Below are 19,096 nucleotides of genomic sequence, written 5' to 3'. Positions count from 1 at the left end.
AGATGTTTTTAAAATTCACAGCCTCTAAACACTCACACACTTCCAGTCCCTCTGCCTCTTCCCTCTTCCTGGATTCACTCAGACCTTTTTAAGACTCACAGCCTGAGCACCCACTCACTTCCAGCCCCTCTTCCCCTTCCCTCTTCCTGGATTCACTCAGAGGGTTTTAAAACTCACAGCTTCTGAATGCTCACACATTTCCAGCCCCTCTGCCTCTTCCCTCTTCCTGGATTCACTCAGAAATTTATAAGACTCTCAGCCTGAGTACCCACACACTTCCAGTCCCTCTGCCTCTTCCCTCTTCCTGGATTCACGCAGACCATTTTAAAACTCACAGCTTCTGAACACTCACACACTTCCAGTCCCTCTGCCTCTTCCCTCTTCCTGGATTCACGCAGACCTTTTTAAAACTCACAGCTTCTGAACATTCACAGACTTTCAGCCCCTCTGCCTCTTCCCTTTTCCTGGATTCAGTCAGACCTTTTTAAGACTCACAGCGTGAGCACAGGTCACACATTTCCAGCCCCTCTGCCTCTTCCCACTTCCCTGATTTACTCAGACCTTTTTAAGACTCAAAGCCTGAGCACCCACTCACTTCCAGCCCCTCTTCCCCTTCCCTCTTCCTGGATTCACTCAGAGGGTTTTAAAACTCAAAGCCAATACACACCTACACATTTCCAGCCACTCTGCGTCTTCCCTTTTAGTGGATTCATTCAGACCTTTTTAAGACTCACAGCATGAGCACAGGTCAAACATTTCCAGCCCCTCTGCCCCTTCCCTCTTCCTGGATTCACTCAGACCTTTTTAAGACTCACAGCCTGAGCACCCACACACTTCCAGACCATCTGCGTCTTCCCTCTTGGTGGATTCACTCAGATGTTTTTAAAATTCACGGTCTCTAAACACTCACACACTTCCAGTCCCTCTGACTCTTCCCTGTTCCTGAATTCACTCAGACCTTTTTAAGACTCACAGCCTGAGCACCCACACACTTCCAGCCCTTTTGCGTCTTCCCTCTTCCTGGATTCACTCAGACCTTTTTAAGACTCACAGCCTGAGCACAGGTCACACATTTCCAGCCCCTCTGCCCCTTCCCTCTTCCTGGATTCACTCAGACCTTTTTAAGACTCACAGCGTGAGCACAGGTCACACATTTCCAGCCCCTCTGCCTCTTCCCTCTTCCTGGATTCACTCAGACCTTTTTAAGACTCACAGCCTGAGCACCCACACACTTCCAGACCATCTGCGTCTTCCCTCTTGGTGGATTCACTCAGATGTTTTTAAAATTCACGGTCTCTAAACACTCACACACTTCCAGTCCCTCTGACTCTTCCCTGTTCCTGAATTCACTCAGACCTTTTTAAGACTCACAGCCTGAGCACCCACACACTTCCAGCCCTTTTGCGTCTTCCCTCTTGGTGGATTCACTCAGATGTTTTTAAAATTCACAGCCTCTAAACACTCACACACTTCCAGTCCCTCTGACTCTTCCCTCTTCCTGGATTCACTCAGACGTTTTTAAAACTCACAGCTTCTGAATGCTCACACATTTCCAGCCCCTCTGCCTCTTCCCCCTTCCTGGATTCACTCAGAAATTTATAAGACTCTCAGCCTGAGTACCCACACACTTCCAATCCCTCTGCCTCTTCCCTCTTCCTGGATTCACTCAGACGTTTCTAAAACTCACAGCTTCTGAACACTCACACACTTTCAGCCCCTCTGCCTCTTCCCTCTTCCCTGATTTACTCAGACCTTTTTAAGACTCACAGCCTGAGCATCCACTCACTTCCAGCCCCTCTTCCCCTTCCCTCTTCCTGGATTCACTCAGAGGGTTTTAAAACTCACAGCCAGTACACACCTACACATTTCCAGGCGCTCTGCGTCTTCCCTTTTAGTGGATTCATTCAGACCTTTTTAAGACTCACAGCATGAGCACAGGTCACACATTTCCAGCCCCTCTGCCCCTTCCCTCTTCCTGGATTCACTCAGAGGGTTTTAAAACTCACAGGCAGTACACACCCACATACTTCCATCCCCTCTGCCTCTTCCCTATTCCCTGATTCACTCAGACGTTTTTAAAACTCACAGCTTCTGAATGCTCACACACTTCCAGTCCCTCTGCCTCTTCCCTCTTCCTGGATTCACTCAGACCTTTTTAAGACTCACAGCCTGAGCACCCACTCACTTCCAGCCCCTCTTCCCCTTCCCTCTTCCTGGATTCACTCAAACGGTTTTAAAACTCACAGCCATTACACACCCACAAACTTCCAGCCCCTCTTCCCCTTCCCTCTTCCTGGATTCACTCAGAGGGTTTTAAAACTCACAGTCAGTACTCACCCACACACATCCATCCCCTCTGCCTCTTCCCTCTTCCTGGATTCACTCAGATGTTTTTAAGACTCACAGCCTGTGCACACGGACACACACAAACACTTCAAGCCCATCTGCCTCTTCCCTCTTACTGCATTCACTCAGATGATTTTAAAACTCACAGCCTGTGTACACGCAAACACACACGCACTGACACACGCACACTTCCAGCCCCTCTGCCTCTTCCCTTTTCCTGGTTTCAGTCAGATGTTTTTATGATGCACAGGCTGCACACACACACACACACACACACACTCTTCAAGCCCCTCTGCCTCCTCCCTCTTCCTGGATTCACTCAGATGTTTTTATGACTCACAGCGTATGCACACGGACACACACACGCACACGCACACACTCTTCAAGCCCCTCAGCCTCCTTCCTCTTCCTGGATTCACTGAGATGATTTTAAGACTCACAGCCTGTGCACACGCACAAACACAAACACACACACAAACAAACACTTCCAGCCCCTCTGCCTCTTCCCTCTTCCTGGATTCACTCAGATGTTTTTATGACTCACAGTCTGTGCACAGGGGCACACACGCACAGACACTTCAAGCCGCTCTTTCTCCTCCCTCTTCCTGGATTAAGTCAGATGTTTTTAAGACTCACAGCGTATGCACACGCACACACACACAAACACTTCCTGCCCCTCTGCCTCTTCCCTCTTCCTGGATTCACTCAGATGTTTTTATGACTCACAGTCTGTGCACAGGGGCACACACGGACACACATTTCAAGCCCCTCTGCCTGCTCCCTCTTCCTGGATTCAGTCAGATGTTTTTTAAGACTCACAGCCTGTACACACACACAAACACACACACAAACACAGTCCCTCTGACTATTCCCTCTTCCTGGATTCACTCAGATGTTTTCAAGACTCACAGACTGTGCTCACGGGCACACACGCACACACACACACACTTCAAGCCCCTCTGCCTCCTCCCTCTTCCTTGGATTCAGTGAGACGTTTTTAAGACTCACAGCCTCTATGCACACGCACACACACACAAACACTTCCAGCCCCTCTGCCTCTTCCCTCTTCCTGGATTCACTCAGATGTTTTTATGACTCACAGTCTGTGCACAGGGGCACACACGGACACACACACACTCACTTCAAGCCCCTCTGCCTCCTCCCTCTTCCTGGATTCAGTGAGATGTTTTTAAGGCTCACAAACTGTGCACACGCACACGCACGCACAAAAACAAACTTCAAGCCCCTCTGCCTCTTCCCTCTTCCTGGATTCACTCAGATGTTTTTATGACTCACAGTCTGTGCACAGGGGCACACACGCACACACACTTCAAGCCGCTCTTTCTCCTCCCTCTTCCTGGATTCAGTCATATGTTTTTAAGACTCACAGCCTGTACACACACGCATGCACACACACACACACTTCCAGCCCCTCTACCTCTTCCCTCTTCCTGGATTCACTCAGATGTTTTTATGACTCACAGTCTGTGCACAGGGGCACATAGGCACACACACACACACTCACGTCAAGCCCCTCTGCCTCTTCCCTCTTCCTGAATTCACTCAGTTGTTTTTAAGACTCACAGACTGTGCACACGGGCACACACGCACACACACACACTTCAAGCCCCTCTGCCTCCTCCCTCTTCCTTGGATTCAGTCAGACGTTTTTAAGACTCACAGCCTATGCACACGCACACACACACAAACACTTCCAGCCCCTCTGCCTCTTCCCTCTTCCTGGATTCACTCAGTTGTTTTTAAGACTCACAGACTGTGCACACGGGCACACACGCACACACACACACTTCAAGCCCCTCTGCCTCCTCCCTCTTCCTTGGATTCAGTCAGACGTTTTTAAGACTCACAGACTATGCACACGCACACACACACAAACATTTCCAGCCCCTCTGCCCCTTCCCTCTTCCTGGATTCACTCAGACCTTTTTAAGACTCACATCGTGAGCACAGGTCACACATTTCCAGCCCCTCTGCCTCTTCCCTCTTCCCTGATTTACTCAGACCTTTTTAAGACTCACAGCCTGAGCACCCACTCACTTCCAGCCCCTCTTCCCCTTCCCTCTTCCTGGATTCACTCAGAGGGTTTTAAAACTCAAAGCCAGTACACACCTACACATTTCCAGCCACTCTGCGTCTTCCCTTTTAGTGGATTCATTCAGACCTTTTTAAGACTCACAGCATGAGCACAGGTCAAACATTTCCAGCCCCTCTGCCCCTTCCCTCTTCCTGGATTCACTCAGACCTTTTTAAGACTCACAGCGTGAGCACAGGTCACACATTTCCAGCCCCTCTGCCTCTTCCCTCTTCCTGGATTCACTCAGACCTTTTTAAGACTCACAGCCTGAGCACCCACACACTTCCAGACCTTCTGCGTCTTCCCTCTTGGTGGATTCACTCAGATGTTTTTAAAATTCACAGCCTCTAAACACTCACACACTTCCAGTCCCTCTGACTCTTCCCTCTTCCTGGATTCACTAAGACCTTTTTAAGACTCACAGCCTGAGCACCCACACACATCCAGTCCCTCTGCCTCTTCCCTCTTCCTGGATTTACTCAGACGTTTTTAAAACTCACAGCTTCTGAATGCTCACACATTTCCAGCCCCTCTGCCTCTTCCCTCTTCCTGGATTCACTCAGAGGGTTTTAAAACTCACAGCCAGTACACACCCACACACTTCCACCCCTCTGCCTCTTCCCTATTCCCTGATTCACTCAGACCTTTTTAAGACTCACAGCGTGAGTACTCACACACTTCCAGTCCCTCTGCCTCTTGCCTCTTGGTGGATTCACTCAGATGTTTTTAAAATTCACGGTCTCTAAACACTCACACACTTCCAGTCCCTCTGCCTCTTCCCTCTTCCTGGATTCACTCAGACGTTTTTAAAACTCACAGCTTCTAAACACTCACACACTTCCAGTCCCTCTGCCTCTTCCCTCTTCCTCGATTCACTCAGAAATTTATAAGACTCACAGCCTGAGCACCCACACACATCCAGTCCCTCTGCCTCTTCCCTTTTCCTGGATTTACTCAGACGTTTTTAAAACTCACAGCTTCTGAATGCTCACACATTTCCAGCCCCTCTGCCTCTTCCCTCTTCCTGGATTCACTCAGAAATTTATAAGTCTCTCAGCCTGAGTATCCACACACTTCCAGTCCCTCTGCCTCTTCCCTCTTCCTGGATTCACTCAGACGTTTTTAAAACTCACAGCTTCTGAATGCTCACACATTTCCAGCCCCTCTGCCTCTTCCCTCTTCCTGGATTCACTCAGAAATTTATAAGACTCTCAGCCTGAGTACCCACACACTTCCAGTCCCTCTGCCTCTTGGTGGATTCACTCAGATGTTTTTAAAATTCACGGTCTCTAAACACTCACACACTTCCAGTCCCTCTGCCTCTTCCCTCTTCCTGGATTCACTCAGACGTTTTTAAAACTCACAGCTTCTGAATGCTCACACATTTCCAGCCCCTCTGCCTCTTCCCTCTTCCTGGATTCACTCAGAAATTTATAAGACTCACAGCCTGAGCACCCACACACATCCAGTCCCTCTGCCTCTTCCCTTTTCCTGGATTTACTCAGACGTTTTTAAAACTCACAGCTTCTGAATGCTCACACATTTCCAGCCCCTCTGCCTCTTCCCTCTTCCTGGATTCACTCAGATGTTTTTATGACTCTCAGCCTGAGTATCCACACACTTCCAGTCCCTCTGCCTCTTCCCTCTTCCTGGATTCACTCAGACGTTTTTAAAACTCACAGCTTCTGAATGCTCACACATTTCCAGCCCCTCTGCCTCTTCCCTCTTCCTGGATTCACTCAGAAATTTATAAGACTCTCAGCCTGAGTACCCACACACTTCCAGTCCCTCTGCCTCTTCCCTCTTCCTGGATTCACGCATACCATTTTAAAACTCACAGCTTCTGAACACTCACACACTTTCAGCCCCTCTGCCTCTTCCCTCTTCCCTGATTTACTCAGACCTTTTTAAGACTCACAGCCTGAGCACCCACTCACTTCCAGCCCCTCTTCCCCTTCCCTCTTCCTGGATTCACTCAGAGGGTTTTAAAACTCACAGCCAGTACACACCTACACATTTCCAGCCGCTCTGCGTCTTCCCTTTTAGTGGATTCATTCAGACCTTTTTAAGACTCACAGGATGAGCAAAGGTCACACATTTCCAGCCCCTCTGCCCCTTCCCTCTTCCTGGATTCACTCAGAGGGTTTTAAAACTCACAGCCAGTACAGACCCACATACTTCCATCCCCTCTGCCTCTTCCCTTTTCCCTGATTCACTCAGACGTTTTTAAAACTCACAGATTCTGAATGCTCACACACTTCCAGTCCCTCTGCCTCTTCCCTCTTCCTGGATTCACTCAGACCTTTTTAAGACTCACAGCCTGAGCACCCACTCACTTCCAGCCCCTCTTCCCCTTCCCTCTTCCTGGATTCACTCAGAGGGTTTTAAAACTCACAACCAGTAAACACCTACACATTTCCAGCCGCTCTGCGTCTTCCCTTTTAGTGGATTCATTCAGACCTTTTTAAGACTCACAGCATGAGCACAGGTCACACATTTCCAGCCCCTCTGCCCCTTTCCTCTTCCTGGATTCACTCAGAGGGTTTTAAAACTCACAGCCAGTACACACATCCACACACTTCCATCCCTTCTGCCTCTTCCCTATTCCCTGATTCACTCAGACGTTTTTAAAACTCACAGATTCTGAATGCTCACACACTTCCAGTCCCTCTGCCTCTTCCCTCTTCCTGGATTCACTCAGACCTTTTTAAGACTCACAGCCTGAGCACCCACTCACTTCCAGCCCCTCTTCCCCTTCCCTCTTCCTGGATTCACTCAGAGGGTTTTAAAACTCACAACCAGTAAACACCTACACATTTCCAGCCGCTCTGCGTCTTCCCTTTTAGTGGATTCATTCAGACCTTTTTAAGACTCACAGCATGAGCACAGGTCACACATTTCCAGCCCCTCTGCCCCTTTCCTCTTCCTGGATTCACTCAGAGGGTTTTAAAACTCACAGCCAGTACACACCCACACACTTCCATCCCTTCTGCCTCTTCCCTATTCCCTGATTCACTCAGACGTTTTTAAAACTCACAGCTTCTGAATGCTCACACACTCCCAGTCCCTCTGCCTCTTCCCTCTTCCTGGATTCACTCAGACCTTTTTAAGACTCACAGCGTGAGTACCCACACACATCCAGTCCCTCTGCCTCTTCCCTCTTCCTGGATTTACTCAGACGTTTTTAAAACTCACAGCTTCTGAATGCTCACACATTTCCAGCCCCTCTGCCTCTTCCCTCTTCCTGGATTCACTCAGAAATTTATAAGACTCTCAGCCTGAGTATCCACACACTTCCAGTCCCTCTGACTCTTCCCTCTTCCTGGATTCACTCAGACGTTTTTAAAACTCACAGCTTCTGAATGCTCACACATTTCCAGCCCCTCTGCCTCTTCCCTCTTCCTGGATTCACTCAGAAATTTATAAGACTCTCAGCCTGAGTACCCACACACTTCCAGTCCCTCTGCCTCTTCCCTCTTCCTGGATTCACGCAGACCATTTTAAAACTCACAGCTTCTGAACACTCACACACTTCCAGTCCCTCTGCCTCTTCCCTCTTCCTGGATTCACGCAGACCTTTTTAAAACTCACAGCTTCTGAACATTCACAGACTTTCAGCCCCTCTGCCTCTTCCCTTTTCCTGGATTCAGTCAGACCTTTTTAAGACTCACAGCGTGAGCACAGGTCACACATTTCCAGCCCCTCTGCCTGTTCCCACTTCCCTGATTTACTCAGACCTTTTTAAGACTCAAAGCCTGAGCACCCACTCACTTCCAGCCCCTCTTCCCCTTCCCTCTTCCTGGATTCACTCAGAGGGTTTTAAAACTCAAAGCCAATACACACCTACACATTTCCAGCCACTCTGCGTCTTCCCTTTTAGTGGATTCATTCAGACCTTTTTAAGACTCACAGCATGAGCACAGGTCAAACATTTCCAGCCCCTCTGCCCCTTCCCTCTTCCTGGATTCACTCAGACCTTTTTAAGACTCACAGCCTGAGCACCCACACACTTCCAGACCATCTGCGTCTTCCCTCTTGGTGGATTCACTCAGATGTTTTTAAAATTCACGGTCTCTAAACACTCACACACTTCCAGTCCCTCTGACTCTTCCCTGTTCCTGAATTCACTCAGACCTTTTTAAGACTCACAGCCTGAGCACCCACACACTTCCAGCCCTTTTGCGTCTTCCCTCTTGGTGGATTCACTCAGATGTTTTTAAAATTCACAGCCTCTAAACACTCACACACTTCCAGTCCCTCTGACTCTTCCCTCTTCCTGGATTCACTCAGACGTTTTTAAAACTCACAGCTTCTGAATGCTCACACATTTCCAGCCCCTCTGCCTCTTCCCCCTTCCTGGATTCACTCAGAAATTTATAAGACTCTCAGCCTGAGTACCCACACACTTCCAGTCCCTCTGCCTCTTCCCTCTTCCTGGATTCACTCAGACGTTTTTAAAACTCACAGCTTCTGAACACTCACACACTTTCAGCCCCTCTGCCTCTTCCCTCTTCCCTGATTTACTCAGACCTTTTTAAGACTCACAGCCTGAGCATCCACTCACTTCCAGCCCCTCTTCCCCTTCCCTCTTCCTGGATTCACTCAGAGGGTTTTAAAACTCACAGCCAGTACACACCTACACATTTCCAGGCGCTCTGCGTCTTCCCTTTTAGTGGATTCATTCAGACCTTTTTAAGACTCACAGCATGAGCACAGGTCACACATTTCCAGCCCCTCTGCCCCTTCCCTCTTCCTGGATTCACTCAGAGGGTTTTAAAACTCACAGGCAGTACACACCCACATACTTCCATCCCCTCTGCCTCTTCCCTATTCCCTGATTCACTCAGACGTTTTTAAAACTCACAGCTTCTGAATGCTCACACACTTCCAGTCCCTCTGCCTCTTCCCTCTTCCTGGATTCACTCAGACCTTTTTAAGACTCACAGCCTGAGCACCCACTCACTTCCAGCCCCTCTTCCCCTTCCCTCTTCCTGGATTCACTCAAACGGTTTTAAAACTCACAGCCATTACACACCCACAAACTTCCAGCCCCTCTTCCCCTTCCCTCTTCCTGGATTCACTCAGAGGGTTTTAAAACTCACAGTCAGTACTCACCCACACACATCCATCCCCTCTGCCTCTTCCCTCTTCCTGGATTCACTCAGATGTTTTTAAGACTCACAGCCTGTGCACACGGACACACACAAACACTTCAAGCCCATCTGCCTCTTCCCTCTTACTGCATTCACTCAGATGATTTTAAAACTCACAGCCTGTGTACACGCAAACACACACGCACTGACACACGCACACTTCCAGCCCCTCTGCCTCTTCCCTTTTCCTGGTTTCAGTCAGATGTTTTTATGATGCACAGGCTGCACACACACACACACACACACACACACACACACACACTCTTCAAGCGCCTCTGCCTCCTCCCTCTTCCTGGATTCACTCAGATGTTTTTAAGACTGACAGCCTGTGCACACGCACACGCACACACACTTCCAACCCCTCTGCCTCTTCCCTCTTCCTGGATTCACTCAGATGTTTTTATGACTCACAGCGTATGCACACGCACACACACACGCACACGCACACACTCTTCAAGCCCCTCAGCCTCCTTCCTCTTCCTGGATTCACTGAGATGATTTTAAGACTCACAGCCTGTGCACACGCACAAACACACACACACACAAACACTTCCAGCCCCTCTGCCTCTTCCCTCTTCCTGGATTCACTCAGATGTTTTTATGACTCACAGTCTGTGCACAGGGGCACACACGCACAGACACTTCAAGCCGCTCTTTCTCCTCCCTCTTCCTGGATTAAGTCAGATGTTTTTAAGACTCACAGCGTATGCACACGCACACACACACAAACACTTCCAGCCCCTCTGCCTCTTCCCTCTTCCTGGATTCACTCAGATGTTTTTATGACTCACAGTCTGTGCACAGGGGCACACACGCACAGACACTTCAAGCCGCTCTTTCTCCTCCCTCTTCCTGGATTAAGTCAGATGTTTTTAAGACTCACAGCGTATGCACACGCACACACACACAAACACTTCCTGCCCCTCTGCCTCTTCCCTCTTCCTGGATTCACTCAGATGTTTTTATGACTCACAGTCTGTGCACAGGGGCACACACGGACACACATTTCAAGCCCCTCTGCCTGCTCCCTCTTCCTGGATTCAGTCAGATGTTTTTAAGACTCACAGCCTGTACACACACACAAACACATACACAAACACAGTCCCTCTGACTATTCCCTCTTCCTGGATTCACTCAGATGTTTTCAAGACTCACAGACTGTGCTCACGGGCACACACGCACACACACACACTTCAAGCCCCTCTGCCTCCTCCCTCTTCCTTGGATTCAGTCAGACGTTTTTAAGACTCACAGCCTATGCACACGCACACACACACAAACACTTCCAGCCCCTCTGCCTCTTCCCTCTTCCTGGATTCACTCAGATGTTTTTATGACTCACAGTCTGTGCACAGGGGCACACACGGACACACACACACTCACTTCAAGCCCCTCTGCCTCCTCCCTCTTCCTGGATTCAGTGAGATGTTTTTAAGGCTCACAAACTGTGCACACGCACACGCACACGCACACAAACACTTCCAGCCCCTCTACCTCTTCCCTCTTCCTGGATTCACTCAGATATTTTTATGACTCACAGTCTGTGCACACGCGCACACACGCACAAAAACAAACTTCAAGCCCCTCTGCCTCTTCCCTCTTCCTGGATTCACTCAGATGTTTTTATGACTCACAGTCTGTGCACAGGGGCACACACGCACACACACTTCAAGCTGCTCTTTCTCCTCCCTCTTCCTGGATTCAGTCATATGTTTTTAAGACTCACAGCCTGTACACACACGCATGCACACACACACACACTTCCAGCCCCTCTACCTCTTCCCTCTTCCTGGATTCACTCAGATGTTTTTATGACTCACAGTCTGTGCACAGGGGCACATAGGCACACACACACACACTCACGTCAAGCCCCTCTGCCTCTTCCCTCTTCCTGAATTCACTCAGTTGTTTTTAAGACTCACAGACTGTGCACACGGGCACACACGCACACACACACACTTCAAGCCCCTCTGCCTCCTCCCTCTTCCTTGGATTCAGTCAGACGTTTTTAAGACTCACAGCCTATGCACACGCACACACACACAAACACTTCCAGCCCCTCTGCCTCTTCCCTCTTCCTGGATTCACTCAGATGTTTTTATGACTCACAGTCTGTGCACAGGGGCACACACGGACACACACACACTCACTTCAAGCCCCTCTGCCTCCTCCCTCTTCCTGGATTCAGTGAGATGTTTTTAAGGCTCACAAACTGTGCACACGCACACGCACACGCACACAAACACTTCCAGCCCCTCTACCTCTTCCCTCTTCCTGGATTCACTCAGATATTTTTATGACTCACAGTCTGTGCACACGCGCACACACGCACAAAAACAAACTTCAAGCCCCTCTGCCTCTTCCCTCTTCCTGGATTCACTCAGATGTTTTTATGACTCACAGTCTGTGCACAGGGGCACACATGCACACACACTTCAAGCCGCTCTTTCTCCTCCCTATTCCTGGATTCAGTCATATGTTTTTAAGACTCACAGCCTGTACACACACGCATGCACACACACACACACTTCCAGCCCCTCTACCTCTTCCCTCTTCCTGGATTCACTCAGATGTTTTTATGACTCACAGTCTGTGCACAGGGGCACATAGGCACACACACACACACTCACGTCAAGCCCCTCTGCCTCTTCCCTCTTCCTGAATTCACTCAGTTGTTTTTAAGACTCACAGACTGTGCACACGGGCACACACGCACACACACACACTTCAAGCCCCTCTGCCTCCTCCCTCTTCCTGGATTCACTCAGAAATTTATAAGACTCTCAGCCTGAGTACCCACACACTTCCAGTCCCTCTGCCTCTTCCCTCTTCCTGGATTCACGCAGACCATTTTAAAACTCACAGCTTCTGAACACTCACACACTTCCAGTCCCTCTGCCTCTTCCCTCTTCCTGGATTCACGCAGACCTTTTTAAAACTCACAGCTTCTGAACATTCACAGACTTTCAGCCCCTCTGCCTCTTCCCTTTTCCTGGATTCAGTCAGACCTTTTTAAGACTCACAGCGTGAGCACAGGTCACACATTTCCAGCCCCTCTGCCTCTTCCCACTTCCCTGATTTACTCAGACCTTTTTAAGACTCAAAGCCTGAGCACCCACTCACTTCCAGCCCCTCTTCCCCTTCCCTCTTCCTGGATTCACTCAGAGGGTTTTAAAACTCAAAGCCAATACACACCTACACATTTCCAGCCACTCTGCGTCTTCCCTTTTAGTGGATTGATTCAGACCTTTTTAAGACTCACAGCATGAGCACAGGTCAAACATTTCCAGCCCCTCTGCCCCTTCCCTCTTCCTGGATTCACTCAGACCTTTTTAAGACTCACAGCGTGAGCACAGGTCACACATTTCCAGCCCCTCTGCCTCTTCCCTCTTCCTGGATTCACTCAGACCTTTTTAAGACTCACAGCCTGAGCACCCACACACTTCCAGACCATCTGCGTCTTCCCTCTTGGTGGATTCACTCAGATGTTTTTAAAATTCACGGTCTCTAAACACTCACATACTTCCAGTCCCTCTGACTCTTCCCTGTTCCTGAATTCACTCAGACCTTTTTAAGACTCACAGCCTGAGCACCCACACACTTCCAGCCCTTTTGCGTCTTCCCTCTTGGTGGATTCACTCAGATGTTTTTAAAATTCACAGCCTCTAAACACTCACACACTTCCAGTCCCTCTGACTCTTCCCTCTTCCTGGATTCACTCAGACGTTTTTAAAACTCACAGCTTCTGAATGCTCACACATTTCCAGCCCCTCTGCCTCTTCCCCCTTCCTGGATTCACTCAGAAATTTATAAGACTCTCAGCCTGAGTACCCACACACTTCCAGTCCCTCTGCCTCTTCCCTCTTCCTGGATTCACTCAGACGTTTTTAAAACTCACAGCTTCTGAACACTCACACACTTTCAGCCCCTCTGCCTCTTCCCTCTTCCCTGATTTACTCAGACCTTTTTAAGACTCACAGCCTGAGCATCCACTCACTTCCAGCCCCTCTTCCCCTTCCCTCTTCCTGGATTCACTCAGAGGGTTTTAAAACTCACAGCCAGTACACACCTACACATTTCCAGGCGCTCTGCGTCTTCCCTTTTAGTGGATTCATTCAGACCTTTTTAAGACTCACAGCATGAGCACAGGTCACACATTTCCAGCCCCTCTGCCCCTTCCCTCTTCCTGGATTCACTCAGAGGGTTTTAAAACTCACAGGCAGTACACACCCACATACTTCCATCCCCTCTGCCTCTTCCCTATTCCCTGATTCACTCAGACATTTTTAAAACTCACAGCTTCTGAATGCTCACACACTTCCAGTCCCTCTGCCTCTTCCCTCTTCCTGGATTCACTCAGACCTTTTTAAGACTCACAGCCTGAGCACCCACTCACTTCCAGCCCCTCTTCCCCTTCCCTCTTCCTGGATTCACTCAAACGGTTTTAAAACTCACAGCCATTACACACCCACAAACTTCCAGCCCCTCTTCCCCTTCCCTCTTCCTGGATTCACTCAGAGGGTTTTAAAACTCACAGTCAGTACTCACCCACACACATCCATCCCCTCTGCCTCTTCCCTCTTCCTGGATTCACTCAGATGTTTTTAAGACTCACAGCCTGTGCACACGGACACACACAAACACTTCCAGCCCATCTGCCTCTTCCCTCTTACTGCATTCACTCAGATGATTTTAAAACTCACAGCCTGTGTACACGCAAACACACACGCACTGACACACGCACACTTCCAGCCCCTCTGCCTCTTCCCTTTTCCTGGTTTCAGTCAGATGTTTTTATGATGCACAGGCTGCACACACACACACACACAGACACACACACACACACACTCTTCAAGCGCCTCTGCCTCCTCCCTCTTCCTGGATTCACTCAGATGTTTTTAAGACTGACAGCCTGTGCACACGCACACGCACACACACTTCCAACCCCTCTGCCTCTTCCCTCTTCCTGGATTCACTCAGATGTTTTTATGACTCACAGCGTATGCACACGCACACACACACGCACACGCACACACTCTTCAAGCCCCTCAGCCTCCTTCCTCTTCCTGGATTCACTGAGATGATTTTAAGACTCACAGCCTGTGCACACGCACAAACACACACACACACAAACACTTCCAGCCCCTCTGCTTCTTCCCTCTTCCTGGATTCACTCAGATGTTTTTATGACTCACAGTCTGTGCACAGGGGCACACACGCACAGACACTTCAAGCCGCTCTTTCTCCTCCCTCTTCCTGGATTAAGTCAGATGTTTTTAAGACTCACAGCGTATGCACACGCACACACACACAAACACTTCCAGCCCCTCTGCCTCTTCCCTCTTCCTGGATTCACTCAGATGTTTTTATGACTCACAGTCTGTGCACAGGGGCACACACGCACAGACACTTCAAGCCGCTCTTTCTCCTCCCTCTTCCTGGATTAAGTCAGATGTTTTTAAGACTCACAGCGTATGCACACGCACACACACACAAACACTTCCTGCCCCTCTGCCTCTTCCCTCTTCCTGGATTCACTCAGATGTTTTTATGACTCACAGTCTGTGCACAGGGGCACACACGGACACACATTTCAAGCCCCTCTGCCTGCTCCCTCTTCCTGGATTCAGTCAGATGTTTTTAAGACTCACAGCCTGTACACACACACAAACACATACACAAACACAGTCCCTCTGACTATTCCCTCTTCCTGGATTCACTCAGATGTTTTCAAGACTCACAGACTGTGCTCACGGGCACACACGCACACACACACACTTCAAGCCCCTCTGCCTCCTCCCTCTTCCTTGGATTCAGTCAGACGTTTTTAAGACTCACAGCCTATGCACACGCACACACACACAAACACTTCCAGCCCCTCTGCCTCTTCCCTCTTCCTGGATTCACTCAGATGTTTTTATGACTCACAGTCTGTGCACAGGGGCACACACGGACACACACACACTCACTTCAAGCCCCTCTGCCTCCTCCCTCTTCCTGGATTCAGTGAGATGTTTTTAAGGCTCACAAACTGTGCACACGCACACGCACACGCACACAAACACTTCCAGCCCCTCTACCTCTTCCCTCTTCCTGGATTCACTCAGATATTTTTATGACTCACAGTCTGTGCACACGCGCACACACGCACAAAAACAAACTTCAAGCCCCTCTGCCTCTTCCCTCTTCCTGGATTCACTCAGATGTTTTTATGACTCACAGTCTGTGCACAGGGGCACACACGCACACACACTTCAAGCCGCTCTTTCTCCTCCCTCTTCCTGGATTCAGTCATATGTTTTTAAGACTCACAGCCTGTACACACACGCATGCACACACACACACACTTCCAGCCCCTCTACCTCTTCCCTCTTCCTGGATTCACTCAGATGTTTTTATGACTCACAGTCTGTGCACAGGGGCACATAGGCACACACACACACACTCACGTCAAGCCCCTCTGCCTCTTCCCTCTTCCTGAATTCACTCAGTTGTTTTTAAGACTCACAGACTGTGCACACGGGCACACACGCACACACACACACTTCAAGCCCCTCTGCCTCCTCCCTCTTCCTTGGATTCAGTCAGACGTTTTTAAGACTCACAGCCTATGCACACGCACACACACACAAACACTTCCAGCCCCTCTGCCTCTTCCCTCTTCCTGGATTCACTCAGATGTTTTTATGACTCACAGTCTGTGCACAGGGGCACACACGGACACACACACACTCACTTCAAGCCCCTCTGCCTCCTCCCTCTTCCTGGATTCAGTGAGATGTTTTTAAGGCTCACAAACTGTGCACACGCACACGCACACGCACACAAACACTTCCAGCCCCTCTACCTCTTCCCTCTTCCTGGATTCACTCAGATATTTTTATGACTCACAGTCTGTGCACACGCGCACACACGCACAAAAACAAACTTCAAGCCCCTCTGCCTCTTCCCTCTTCCTGGATTTACTCAGATGTTTTTATGACTCACAGTCTGTGCACAGGGGCACACACGCACACACACTTCAAGCCGCTCTTTCTCCTCCCTCTTCCTGGATTCAGTCATATGTTTTTAAGACTCACAGCCTGTACACACACGCATGCACACACACACACACTTCCAGCCCCTCTACCTCTTCCCTCTTCCTGGATTCACTCAGATGTTTTTATGACTCACAGTCTGTGCACAGGGGCACATAGGCACACACACACACACTCACGTCAAGCCCCTCTGCCTCTTCCCTCTTCCTGAATTCACTCAGTTGTTTTTAAGACTCACAGACTGTGCACACGGGCACACACGCACACACACACACTTCAAGCCCCTCTGCCTCCTCCCTCTTCCTTGGATTCAGTCAGACGTTTTTAAGACTCACAGCCTATGCACACGCACACACACACAAACACTTCCAGCCCTTCTGCCTCTTCCCTCTTCCTGGATTCACTCAGATGTTTTTAAGACTCACAGTCTGTGCACAGGGGCACACACGCCCACACACACACTCCCTTTAAGCCCCTCTGTCTCCTCCCTCTTCCTGGATTCACTCAGAAATTTATAAGACTCTCAGCCTGAGTACCCACACACTTCCAGTCCCTCTGCCTCTTCCCTCTTCCTGGATTCACGCAGACCATTTTAAAACTCACAGCTTCTGAACACTCAAACACTTCCAGTCCCTCTGCCTCTTCCCTCTTCCTGGATTCACGCAGACCTTTTTAAAACTCACAGCTTCTGAACATTCACAGACTTTCAGCCCCTCTGCCTCTTCCCTTTTCCTGGATTCAGTCAGACCTTTTTAAGACTCACAGCGTGAGCACAGGTCACACATTTCCAGCCCCTCTGCCTCTTCCCACTTCCCTGATTTACTCAGACCTTTTTAAGACTCAAAGCCTGAGCACCCACTCACTTCCAGCCCCTCTTCCCCTTCCCTCTTCCTGGATTCACTCAGAGGGTTTTAAAACTCAAAGCCAATACACACCTACACATTTCCAGCCACTCTGCGTCTTCCCTTTTAGTGGATTGATTCAGACCTTTTTAAGACTCACAGCATGAGCACAGGTCAAACATTTCCAGCCCCTCTGCCCCTTCCCTCTTCCTGGATTCACTCAGACCTTTTTAAGACTCACAGCGTGAGCACAGGTCACACATTTCCAGCCCCTCTGCCTCTTCCCTCTTCCTGGATTCACTCAGACCTTTTTAAGACTCACAGCCTGAGCACCCACACACTTCCAGACCATCTGCGTCTTGCCTCTTGGTGGATTCACTCAGATGTTTTTAAAATTCACGGTCTCTAAACACTCACACACTTCCAGTCCCTCTGACTCTTCCCTGTTCCTGAATTCACTCAGACCTTTTTAAGACTCACAGCCTGAGCACCCACACACTTCCAGCCCTTTTGCGTCTTCCCTCTTGGTGGATTCACTCAGATGTTTTTAAAATTCACAGCCTCTAAACACTCACACACTTCCAGTCCCTCTGACTCTTCCCTCTTCCTGGATTCACTCAGACGTTTTTAAAACTCACAGCTTCTGAATGCTCACACATTTCCAGCCCCTCTGCCTCTTCCCCCTTCCTGGATTTACTCAGAAATTTATAAGACTCTCAGCCTGAGTACCCACACACTTCCAGTCCCTCTGCCTCTTCCCTCTTCCTGGATTCACTCAGACGTTTTTAAAACTCACAGCTTCTGAACACTCACACACTTTCAGCCCCTCTGCCTCTTCCCTCTTCCCTGATTTACTCAGACCTTTTTAAGACTCACAGCCTGAGCATCCACTCACTTCCAGCCCCTCTTCCCCTTCCCTCTTCCTGGATTCACTCAGAGGGTTTTAAAACTCACAGCCAGTACACACCTACACATTTCCAGGCGCTCTGCGTCTTCCCTTTTAGTGGATTCATTCAGACCTTTTTAAGACTCACAGCATGAGCACAGGTCACACATTTCCAGCCCCTCTGCCCCTTCCCTCTTCCTGGATTCACTCAGAGGGTTTTAAAACTCACAGGCAGTACACACCCACATACTTCCATCCCCTCTGCCTCTTCCCTATTCCCTGATTCACTCAGACATTTTTAAAACTCACAGCTTCTGAATGCTCACACACTTCCAGTCCCTCTGCCTCTTCCGTCTTCCTGGATTCACTCAGACCTTTTTAAGACTCACAGCCTGAGCACCCACTCACTTCCAGCCCCTCTTCCCCTTCCCTCTTCCTGGATTCACTCAAACGGTTTTAAAACTCACAGCCATTACACACCCACAAACTTCCAGCCCCTCTTCCCCTTCCCTCTTCCTGGATTCACTCAGAGGGTTTTAAAACTCACAGTCAGTACTCACCCACACACATCCATCCCCTCTGCCTCTTCCCTCTTCCTGGATTCACTCAGATGTTTTTAAGACTCACAGCCTGTGCACACGGACACACACAAACACTTCCAGCCCATCTGCCTCTTCCCTCTTACTGCATTCACTCAGATGATTTTAAAACTCACAGCCTGTGTACACGCAAACACA

This window comes from Natrix helvetica, assembly GCF_964273705.1.
Source record: "Natrix helvetica genome assembly, chromosome: W".
Lineage (NCBI taxonomy): Eukaryota > Metazoa > Chordata > Lepidosauria > Squamata > Natricidae > Natrix > Natrix helvetica.
This window is presented reverse-complemented; position numbering follows the sequence as displayed.